This window comes from Lathyrus oleraceus, chromosome 7, assembly GCF_024323335.1.
Source record: "Lathyrus oleraceus cultivar Zhongwan6 chromosome 7, CAAS_Psat_ZW6_1.0, whole genome shotgun sequence".
Classification (NCBI taxonomy): Eukaryota; Viridiplantae; Streptophyta; class Magnoliopsida; order Fabales; family Fabaceae; genus Lathyrus; species Lathyrus oleraceus.
Window position 1 is genome coordinate 391,224,542 of NC_066585.1, and position 12,462 is coordinate 391,237,003.

Consider the following 12,462-nt stretch of genomic DNA (forward strand, 5'->3'; position numbering starts at 1 on the left):
ACTTTTTCCTTATCATATAACATTGATGTTATTATAATTCAAAACAATTTCTCCATAGTAGTTTTCTCTAATTCCTTAGCCAAAACCATTTAACAGACAATTTCACTCCTAATTCCTTAGTCAATCAAATTGCTGTTAAGAAATATTTATTTTATCAAGAATTTACGGTAACCACAGTTTGATCCTCATTCCTAAGTGATTAAACGCGGGTTTTATTATACAAAACGTGGTAAGGCGGTTTGTCAGACTTAAACCTTAACCAGAAATCAGAATTTCATTTGTCCGATAAAATTAAGCATTAAGCATGTTGTATAATAATTTGAATTACGAAAACATCAATGATTATAAGAACATGGATAAAATATTCATACAGTAGCAATTCAGGGACACCCCCCTAGCATTGGGGGGTTTTAGCCTCTCAAAATATTCAAAGACATAAGATTACAAATTCAAGACATTACAGGTTGTTGTTGATGAAAGTTGATCTTCAATTTCTTCCGATCTTGAAGATCTCTTCTCTTCTCCACACCTTGCAAGGTTGCTTCCTCTTTTCGTATCTTTTCTTTTCACGATCCAAAAAGTCCCTTTCTCAGTGCTTCCAATCCAACTAAATAGTTTCCAAACAAATAAAAATAATGCCAAATGCCCTCCGGGTGTCCACAAGAGTAAAAATTAGAAAAATCAGAATTTTGAGCGAAATGGCCAACACGGGCCGTGTCAGGTGACACTGCTGCCCGTGTTGGCTCCTCTGTAGGTTCACAAGGCACGCCATGCTGACACGGGCCATGTCAGGTGACACGGGCACCCGTGTCAGCCCACTGTTTTATTGGGTTCCTGCTGGCTATTCTGCACATGCTGACACGGGCCGTCTCAAGTGACACGGGCACCCGTGTCAGCCTTCCTGTTTTGTCCGTTTTTTGCTTTTCCTTAAGTCTCTAACCTCCCTTTTTTCGGTACACACTTTCGGTCTTTAATCAAACCTGGAAACCAACATTCTACACAGAAACGCATAAAATGCGACAAAATGCGAAAAACTACTAATGAAACATAAAACAAACGAAAATTCATACAATGCAATGAACTGAAGAAATCACTAAAATAAAATGTAAAAGTTATAGATTCATGAATATTAAATGCTAGATAGATGATGAAAACTGAGTGTAAATGGTGGTTGATCAATGGTCATGAATTTAACACTATAATACCCAAGAGATGGGCATACTCCTCCAACATGGGAACTAGCTGATAATCTGGGAAAGTGAAGCACCGATAAAGAGGGTCATAGAATTGAACTAAAAAACTCAAAAGTCCTTCAACCACATCAGTAGATAACCCAGACAAGAGCTTCCCATGATGTTGCTTGAAATCCAAGGGATATAATACAAAGGATGACAACTTCCTTAGCTCTTTCAAATCAGGACATCTGAAACTGTACTTCTTAGTGTTCCTTCATCCATAATCCATGGTCTGAAAATATTTGCAAATGAGACCTTAGTTTCCTTGAAATTTATTTTCTTTGATGAATTTCATGATGTGCATGTATGCATGAATGCAACAATCACAAACAAAGGATCACACACAAGGAAAACAAAAATAAAGGTCAAGGGATAAATTAAGTCATCATCAAGATCAATAATCCATTTTGGTGGATTATGGTTTTTACCTTATCAATTCCCAAGTTCCATTGGTATTGACAAGACTTGATCGGATCAACTGAGAATCAAAGGGTTTGTTGCGAGTCATGAGCATGAAGTTGGATTAAGAACCATCCCAAAGGAGTGTACAAAGGGTAAAAACCTGCAGATCATGTTTTATAAAAGTGCCCAGGGTCTTAATCCCATCTTTAGGATATTATAGGTTAGGATGACTGACTCATCAACCCATAATATTCTCAAGATAAACTCATCTGAGTGTAGTATCGCATAACAACTATGATTAAGTCTACACTTGAACAGTCTCCACACTACGTCCTAAATAGGCCAAGTTGGGTTAAATGTTCTTCAATCCTCATCTTCTCGGACCCCCAATCAGAGAAAGTAATGCCTATCCACAAATAACTTGTGTGACATCATTAACTCTAAAGAGGTCTCCACTGAGTAGATGAGTCTCAAGCCAACTTGTTAAGGACTACTCCACACAAGTTGAACATGACTATACCATCCTCATATCTTAATTGCACTCAAGTTCGGGTTAGACCTTATCTGACCACTCAGAGATCACCAAGCATAATAGAAAGATTATATCACACAAACAATATATACATACATCAAATATACAAATATATACACATAAAAAAGTAGGCTAAACCCACTGATGACTACTCCCTAGCAGAGTCGCCAATTAATTTATGTAGTGGTAAATTCATGACCATCAAGCTATGGATAAACTTGACGTCAATAAAACCAGAGTCACACCGCACTTTTATTGTTTCCAGAGGAAAGGGAAAAGTTCGAACAAAACCCAAGGATAAGAAGTTTTCAAATCAAAACTAATTAAATGTCAGAGATTACAGGTAAGGGGGTTGGTTATACAGAGGGAAGGTGTTAGCACCGAAAGTTTCATAGGTACTCCTAGGGAGCCCTTTTTTGTGTGTATATGTTTTTGGGTATAAATGATGTTTGACAAAAAAAGGAATTAGGGGATGAGAAAATAACTCATTTATTATATTTTTGTGTTTGACAAGACCTTCAATCTTGTGCCTATGTACCAACATAAAAATGAGAGATCAAAACCTCGTAGTTCGTAGTAAAAATTTCAAAGAAGTTGGTAAACTGATTTTAACAAAATAAGTTTAAGTAAAAGAGTATAAAAGCAAAATATTTGAATGGGGTTGTTAGTTCTTTTTGTCTTTTGAAGTTTAACTAAAATTTGGTTAAGTTTATTTGCAATCTTTAAAACATGTCTAAGTTTGAAATCAAAAAGCAAAGAAAGTTTTTGAAAAGAGGGAGAGATTTTGAAATTTAAGAAGTTGGAGGAGATGAAGAGACTACCCTAAGCAAAAATTTAAAAGTTAAGAGTTGAAAAGATCTGATCAATGGGATGCAATCCACCAGACAAGAATGTCCTATAGAAACCCATTTTCCTTTGGACTTTGATCAAGCAATAAGAAATATCCAAACATCATGAAGATCAAGGCATCAAATAAAGATAGCCATATCCAAGCAAGCATTCCAATAGATAGCAGTCTTCATTGTCTTCCAATGTAACAGATGAAATACTCCTTGATCAACTCTGAGCAAAATATCAGGCATAGACGATAACAAAATAATAATTTAAGCACATAGACAAAGTAGCAGATGAATCAAAGAGATCCCAAGTCTTGCATCAGATGAAAGTCACAGTCAAAGATAACTCAGTCTCAGATGTTGGCAATGGCCAAGTCCATTAGCACAGGGGCAGTTGCCTAATCCTAAGTCCAAAAGTTCAGATCAAGTCCCAACAGTCTACCAAATGTTTTTTTATGGTTTTTGTTGTTATTAGGTGTGTTAGGGTCCTAAGACCACAAACAAAATCAAAACACACAAACAATATATACAATCATAATATATGGCTCAAGTGAGTAAATTGAAAAAGGACTTAAACATAAACAAGTTGCACAAAATATAAATGGCAATAAATGTTAAATGACTGAAATTTAAATGGCATAAAGTAAATAACTTGGAAGTAAAAGCATAATGAATAAGAGTTAGTCAATGGTTAGTTAAATGTTAGTGTTGAGTTTTAATTGATTAAATCATTCTTTGGAGAACACTAACCATTCATTCACAAGTATGAATCCTTGAACAAAGACATCTTCCATGAGAAGGGTTCCAACTTGGATAATTCAACAAGCATGCCATTTGCTCTCATGAAAGGAAAAAAGGGCAAGTCTCCACACAATTCCATGAAGAATGGGAGACATACAATCTCACTTACTAGAATGCTATGCCTTAAGGGTCAAATTTAGCTCTATGTTAAGCAATTGGACTTATATAGAAGTCACAACTATCTGAGATCGGGAAATAAAAATATAGGTATTAATGCATGTTAGAGATTTGGTACAAAGAACCAAACTCCTAAAACATACCACACATTAAAAGACAATGGGAGGGACCTATCTCAGTCAGGCTTGATTGATTCATCTGACACAAGGTCATTGATGAATCAATTAACATTTAGACATTAGAGATTTCATTAGTCAAATGAGGGAATGGGGAGGAATAGGGATGAAGATGAAGAGGGAGGGGAAATAGAAACACAAATTGATCATGAGAGGAATTTCATCTGATCAATACCATCCATTCATTTTGGGATATGAAATGTACATTTCATTAATCCCCTAAATCCAATGGTTTTGATCAAACAAAAGTCAAATCAACCATGAACAAGGCCCAAACATAAAGTAAAACATCACAAGACCATAAAATTGCTCAACATAATATTTAAACATTTAATTAATTAAAAATGAATTAAAATGTATTCTAATTTGGACAAAACCTCAAATCCCTTTAAAACACCAAATAAATGGCCAAGGGATTTATCCTGGGTTAAACAAGGTCAAAGGACCTTAGACAAAAAACTTCACAATTTTTAGAAAGTCAGAAGTATTTTTAAACAATTAAAGATATGCACAAAAACATTTAGTTCATGAAAAATACCAAAATTAATCCAAAAAAACAATTTTAATTCAGAATATGGAAGAGAACAATATTTAAAGATTTTTGGTGAAAGTCCCATATTTTTTGGATCAAAAATGGAATTTCTAGGAATAAAATAAAATAAGTGGATTAAATGGAAAGTCAGAAAATACAAAAAAACAAGGGCCATCAGATTTCCCTCATTAATTGAGGTGGCAGATCTGATGGCCAAGCGCGCACATTCTATCGAAGACCTCAATCAACGCGTCACACTAATGGTAATCAGAACCAAGGGCCAAGATTAAAATATTTTAAAAGGATCGGATGGTTTGGAAGGTGCCAACGCACCACTAGAGCTAGGGCTCCGGTCATCTTCTCCAATGGACCTCACCGGAGTGGTCCACCACACACCACCACAAAAATGAAAACTAAGGACATGGTTTAAAAGGAAAAATGCTCAAAAGCTCGAATCTGACATCCATTTCATCCAATTCCAAGTATATTGAAAGATACATGGATTTGAAATTTGAGGTTCATGATCTGAGTTGCGTCGATTTGACCTCAAAACAACCCAGTCTTGTTGCCTACATTGGAAGGACTTCAGATAACCAATATTCAAGCAAAATAGTTGAGAAATGAGGGAGAATCAAAGAAGAGAAGTTTGAGAAAAATCACCTTCGGGTAGCTTCAATACAGCTTGATCTTGCTTCTAATTTGCCTTGGCTCAACTCTAGAAGCTTGTAGGAAGTGAAATGGATCAAAGAGAGGCTTAGATTTTTGGAGTTTCAATCTCAAAATAGAAGGAGAATTGAAACTCAATTTCAAGTGAAATCTTTAAGTTTATCCTTTAATAGGGATGCAAGGGTTCAAAGCTTAGGAAGAAGGGATCCTCATTCTGATCACAATGGTCATGTATATATAGCCTAGCAAGTTGCTTTTCACACACTTTGGAATTTTACCAATTTTAGCAACTTTGGTGCATGGATGCATGGGAAATAATTTGGGCCCAATTAATGATGCGATCTTGCTCCAATTCATGCACAATGAGTACTGAAACATTAACATGTAAGCATGCAAAAGGAAATGGACAAATGAATTCAAATCTTGCCAAAACAAACCTATGAAAGGAACCATGCGCAAGTCCCTCAAATATTGTCCAAATGAAGTGATCTTTGACAGTTTTTGAAAGGTGACATCAAGGGGAACAACTTTTATGTTGAACACTTCTCCATTTGAAGCTTGTACCATGATGAATTTGAGGTGAAAGTTTGAGAAACCAAACATAATTGAAATTTTTCTAAGTACCAAATCAAATGACCACTTCTTCCACCATGAATAACTTTTGCTATGAGCTTCAAATAGAAATGGTTCCTTCATCAAAGTTGTATATATTTAAATTGTATTCAATTTGGTCACAAACTGGAGATCATTTGGATTTGGCATGAGGAAGTTATGCATTTTAGAAGTTGAGGAAAATTGCTTGTTCAATGGTAATGACCCAAAATGACCTATAATGTTTCCTCTTGGAACATGCCCTTGAAAGTTGAATTTTCCATTTGTCAAAGAATACAAGTTGTAAAGTACATCTTGAAATTGATCATAAAACTTGAATGGAATTCATATCATAAAAAATGAGCAAGTTATGTTCCATGGAAGTTGACCTCCTAACTAGGACACAAACAAAATGACCTATAATGTTTCACCATAAAAAATGATTTTCCAAGAAAAACTAGATCTTTATTTTAACATGAAAGTTGTTTTTAATGGAATAAGGAGTAACTTTATTCTTGGAATAATTTTCATATGACAAAAAGTGTAGGAGATAGGGTCTAGGGAACCCCGGTTTTGACCAGTTGATTTTCTCTGGTCAACTTCTTTGAACCAACTTGAAAACTTGAAGTTCTCTTGATCTTTTAGAATCATGGAGGATCATATATGTATAAAATTATGTTAAATGAAGTATCCCTTGATATATTGGACCAATTGTTGAATAAACTTGTTAAGGAAGTCACACAAGATACCCAAATGAATTATGGCTTCCAATGCAAACTAGCTTCGAAACTCTTGATGAGGTCTTGATTAAATTGGAAAATGAAGAACATAGGGATCCATATATGATGTTTAGAACCATTATGAACCATCTCTTGATTAATCTCCTTGCACTGAGGGTCTCAAACTCTATGTGTGAGCTTGATAGGGCATTGGTGGACACTCACACTACCTACAAAAGAAACAAAGCTATATATAGATATATTTATACATATTTTTGGTATTTTGGTTAGTAAATAAAGAAAAAAGAGTATAACACAATCAAATGTGCTTGGTGATCTCTCCTAGTGAAAACCCAATCCATGATGGGTAAGGAGGATGCCAAGGTGTGATCCCAAAGCCAATGCAAATGATGAGATATCACGAGGGATCTTAGGGTCAAAATTGGGGTCTTACACGTAGTGATCATGGTGGTGAGTTATAGAATCAGGAATTTTAAAGATACAATAATGAGTATGGTATTCATCATACATTATCTACTCCACGACAAAATGAGGTAGTTGAGAGGAAAAATAGATCTCTAGAAGAGCTAGCGAGGATGATTCTCAACGAGACTAATCTTCCTAAATACTTCTAGAGATGATGTTGTAGGCACTTGTAGGACCCCAATTTTGACCCTAAGATCCCTCATGGCATCATAACATTGCATTTGCAAAGCCTCAAGGATCATAAGCATCTTGGTTCCCTTTGCCTTTGGGAGGGACCTCTTGGGAGTGGTTTGAGATTACCAAGCATGCTTGAATTGTATATCATTGCTTTTCTCATTTGTTATTTACTAACCAAAAGCACAAAAATATGTCACTAACATTGCTTGTTTGTAGCTTGAGCAATCACAAGGTCCAAAGCTTCTAGGAGATCCTTTGTGCAAAGATATGGCCAATAGAAGATGAAGGCAAGCATGACAATGGTTCCCAAAGCTCTAATCCATCAAATATGCCTCCCAGGTATCTCAATTCATCATTTTGATCAAGTAAAGTCAAAGGGTTGAGGTTTGTTCCTCAAGGAAACCCTAATTCATCTGATCACCCATAATACCTTGCTCATGAAGCAACCTCAGCCCATGGTCAAATACAATCAAGGGGAGTTCTTTAATTCATCATTTCATGCATATTCTAACTTATTTGAGTGTCCTCAATCATCAATTCATCTGACTATTTTGAAATGCACTGAGACCTAACGTTTTATGTGTTAGTCAAATGGGGATGATCCCAAAGGAAAAAATGTTATTAAGGACAATATGAACAACTTTCATGTTCATCGAAAATTGATTTGAAGCTTGGAAGCTCATCTCCCATTCCAAGACATTATAGGTCATTTTGACTGAAACCCTAATTTTGGGTCAACTTCCCAAGAACATAACTCATTCATTTTTTATGATTTTGAGGTGGGATCAAGTGCACTGGAAAGTTTAAGACGTCTAATTAAAATGTTATGTTGAGAAAAATTTCATAATCTCAAAGGAAATACATGTGATAATGCAAAACATTATAGGTCACTTTGGACCAAATGCATTGAAAGGCAAAAAAGTCCACCTTCAAGTGCTCATAACTCCTTCATCAAAATTCCATATTATGCAACATTTAAGTTCGTTTTGATTGTCTTGAAAATATCTACAACTTTGATGTTGGAGGTTTTTCCAATTGGAGCTTGCATCATCAAAACAGATGGGCTTGAAGTTGGTTCATTTTGACAAAATTCTCAAAGGCATGTTTTGCACTATGAACTTCATGGTCTGTTTTCATAAATTTCCAAACTCCTAATGAGTTTTTGCTCAACATGACATTTGTTCCTTACATCAAGACCTTTCCAACCATAACCCACATGCTTATGTTTGGATTTAGCAAGTGGCATTTTCGAAGAAGAGAAGTTTTTGGTTCAATTATGCATAACACATCAAGACTCCATGCACAAGCCAATTCATTCTAAACTGCACGTCCAAATCAATTTGGTTGATGTTTAGAACTCATTTGCAATTTCTCTTGGGCCTCACATGCGCCTGTACAGGCCCATGCATGGAGGACCCAAGCTCATGCACACACGGATTTCTCATTGCTTGCATCATGCTTGGCTATAAATAGAAGCTCCATTCCTCTTCAAAAACCAACCTAAAGGCGCCTGACATGCTGCAAATATGAATCCATAGCCATTACCAAAGGAACTAGGTCACATTTTCTTCAATTTTTCAGATCTAAAATTCAACTAAATCTGGTTGAATCTTTAGATCTAAAGTTCCTAGACCTCCCTCATATGATCCATTGAACTTCTGTTTGGCTAAAGGAAGCAAGAAAGATAGCTCAAAGCTCCACAGTTCAAAGGTAATCCTCAACCGGTTTTTTCTTCGAAACTCATTAATCTTTAATCCATTTGCTTGGCTATTGTGTTGTCTGAAGTCCTCTTCATAGAGGCAATTGTTTTGAATGCTCAATTGTTGAAATCCATGAAGTTCAGTATGAACAACATGATTTTCTCTCTCTAATTTCTCTCTCAATGAGGATCTAGAGGAGAAACCAAATGGTACAGGGGTGATGTACATCATCCCAGCTTTCCAATGATATTAGGATCGTCCCTTTTGGTTGAGATTTTATGACCTGCAATTTCTGAACTTCGCCAGAGCTCGCCGGAGAAGACGGTGGCTCTTGCCACCGTCCCTTTGCCAGATGGATTGTGGACCGTGTGATGGCATCTCCAGATCTAATCTCCACGCTTGGATCTTATGACTTTTTTAAATACCACGTGTTTCTCATTGACTCAAGCCTACCGTGAGCGCGCGCATGTGGAGCGTTTGATCAACCACGTCAATTAATGAGGCTTGATCAGACGCTCCTCGTTTTTTCTCTTTTTCTAATTTCTGATTTTATTTCTTTTATTTCCTTTATTTTCGAAAATTCATAACTTCTTCATTTTAATTCCAAAAAATATGGGACCAATTGCATTCTTCTCCATTTAAATTCTAGTTTCTAAAAATGATAATTAATATTTTTTATTTTGTCATTTGATATTTTTTGTGAATTTTCTCTTTTCTGGTTATTTTTAATTCATTTTAAATAGTTTTCAATATTCAAAAAATACAAAAATATTTTCTTAACCTATTTGAATGATGATGGATCTATGAAAAATATTCTCATCAGTTTTCTAATTGATTTGAGATTTATTTGAGATTTTAGTTCACTTAGGTTATTTTTATTCATTTTTAATTAATTAAAAATAGTTTCTGACTTTTAAAAATGCTGAATTTTTTTGTCAAACTTTGTTTGACCTTGTTGAACTTAGGATAAATCACTTCGACCTTTCAAAGTTGATTTGAAGTGATTTTGAAATTTGACCTTTCTTTATTATTTTAATTCAAGTTTATTTTAAATATTAAAAAATGCCAAAAATATTTTGTTCATTTCTCGACTTCCAATCTTCATCTCACTTCTGTTTTTGATTATTTGACCATGATCCTCAATATCATTGGTCAACATTTGTTGATTGGTACATTTTATTCCATTTAATGCACTTTATTCTTTCCTTTTCCATTTTCCATTATTCATCTCCTTCTTCTTCTTCTTCTTTTCTTCTCTTTGATCAATGAGTTGAAGGTTGATAAGTTAGCATTGATTAGGGAGGTTTATTCCTCCTTGATTCAAATCTAATTCATCTTGATCAAATGATCAAGTGAATGGCTTTGCATTAAGGATAGGTTGCTTCCTAAATCATGCAAAAGGCTTAAACCAATACAAGATCAATTCCCATTTTCTTTTTGGCATGGCAAGTTGTTGGAACTTGGTTCACTAATCAAAACTTCTAACTTGTGTTGTTTGCCTACATTATTATTGACCGACCTCAGATAGTTGTGACTTCTACATAAGTCCAATTATGATTGCTTAACATAGCGCTAAATTTGCCTTATGGCACACTAACTACTAACATTAACCATTAACCATTAACCATTAACCATTACTTTTTGCACTTTACTTTTATGCAATTTACTATTCTTGTACATATTATTCATTTGCTTTTCCCTTTGCTCATTTGAGCACATGTTCATGTTAATGCAATTTGCCTTTTGCTCACTTGAGCACATAATTGTGTATATATCTTTAGTGCTTGTGTTTGTCTGTTTGTTGTGAACCAAATGCAAAGAATTGGACAAAATGGACTTAGACTTTAGGACTTTACCCAAGCTAATGGAGTTTGAAGAGTAACTAGGCCATATGCCTTTAGAGTGCTTAAAATGTCAAAGAGCAACTAGGCCTCATGCCTTTAGAATGCTTAAAGCTTGAAGATGAACATTGAAAGGACCATATTATAAACTCCCTCTTGTCCATTATTTGATTGTTAATAGAACCTTTTGATGTGTGTGTTTGTTTGTGGTAGGGATTCCAACATTGAGCCAAATTGAGGAACCATTGCCATGAGCTTCTAAGAGAAAGGGATCTTCCAAGAGTTCATTTGATTGTTGATTGCTTGAGTTTATGCTTATGTGATTGCTTATTCCAAAGGATGGGAGCTACTTGGATCATCAATATGATCTCAAGAGAGGAACTCCATGTGTGGTTTTGCTTCTTTATCCCTCACCTCTTGTATGCTTAGGACTTTAGCGTTTCTTCTTCTTCCCTCCACTCTAACCCAAGCCAAAACATTTGTGCAAACATTTAACACTTGCTTTCAAAATTAGAAACCTAAGCCTTATGCTTTTGATTTTCAAACCTTTCTTTTCATAAGACTTATTTTGAATTGAACTTCTAAGTCAACTTTGACAATTTTGTAAATGCTTTTCATTGGTAAATACAACCCATTCAAATGTCTTTTTGTGGTTTCGATGGCCACCTTCTTAATCAAATTTTTCATAACCTTTAGCTATTAGGTTTGAGTTATCCTTGAGGTAGATGTAATGCTCACCTATATCCTTAGTGATGGACAATGAGTGGATTTGTGGTTTTAGGTTGAGTTTTCTCCCTTGGATAACAAAAGACCATAAGGCTTTTGGACCAATCAATTCACCAACTCATTTTGAGATTTTTACCCCGAACTACGGGGTTTTGATCCTAATCTTTTTAAAGATGGTACGTAGGCAATGGGTTTATCCATCCAAACACAAAAATGTAAATAACTTGTACATCCTCTTCTCATCTCTTCAATCATGTTTGCACAAACAAATTTTCACAAAATACCAACCTTACAACCAATGTGAAAAGGGCTCCCTAGGAGTACCTAGGATGCTTTGGGTTCCTAACACCTTCCCATTGCATAACCAACCCCCTTACCCAGATCTCTGACATTTTTACTAGTTTTTGATTCGATAAAACTTTTAGGTTTTTGTTCGCTTTCTAACCATTCCTTTGGATAAATAGAAGTGCGCTGGCGACTCGAATTATATGATTTACCTTAGATTTAGTCAATATCTCTAATGGTAACGAATACCCCGTGTCGCATTACGCGAAAGAGGGAAAACAAGAACAACAGAGCCGCCACCGTGCGTTATTTATCCCAAAAGAGGGAAAGGAAACGCTCAGAGTAAACCTGAAAAGAACATGGTCTCACGACCAAAGAGAATGGGATCGGGAGTCAGTTATGCGAAGGGAAGGTATTAGCACCCCTACGCATCCGTCGTACTCGACGGGATCCACGCACAAAAGGAAGGAAAATGGTTGCTAAAACACTGCTCACAGACAAACAAATACTGGTTGAAAGAGACACAAGAAAACAAATAAGACTGACTCGGCAGGATATCGCATCCTGGGCCTACTTAGCCTATCAAGCATGGACATCAGAGTCAAAGTAGTTCGGACTGGGGAAACGACACATGCTCGCT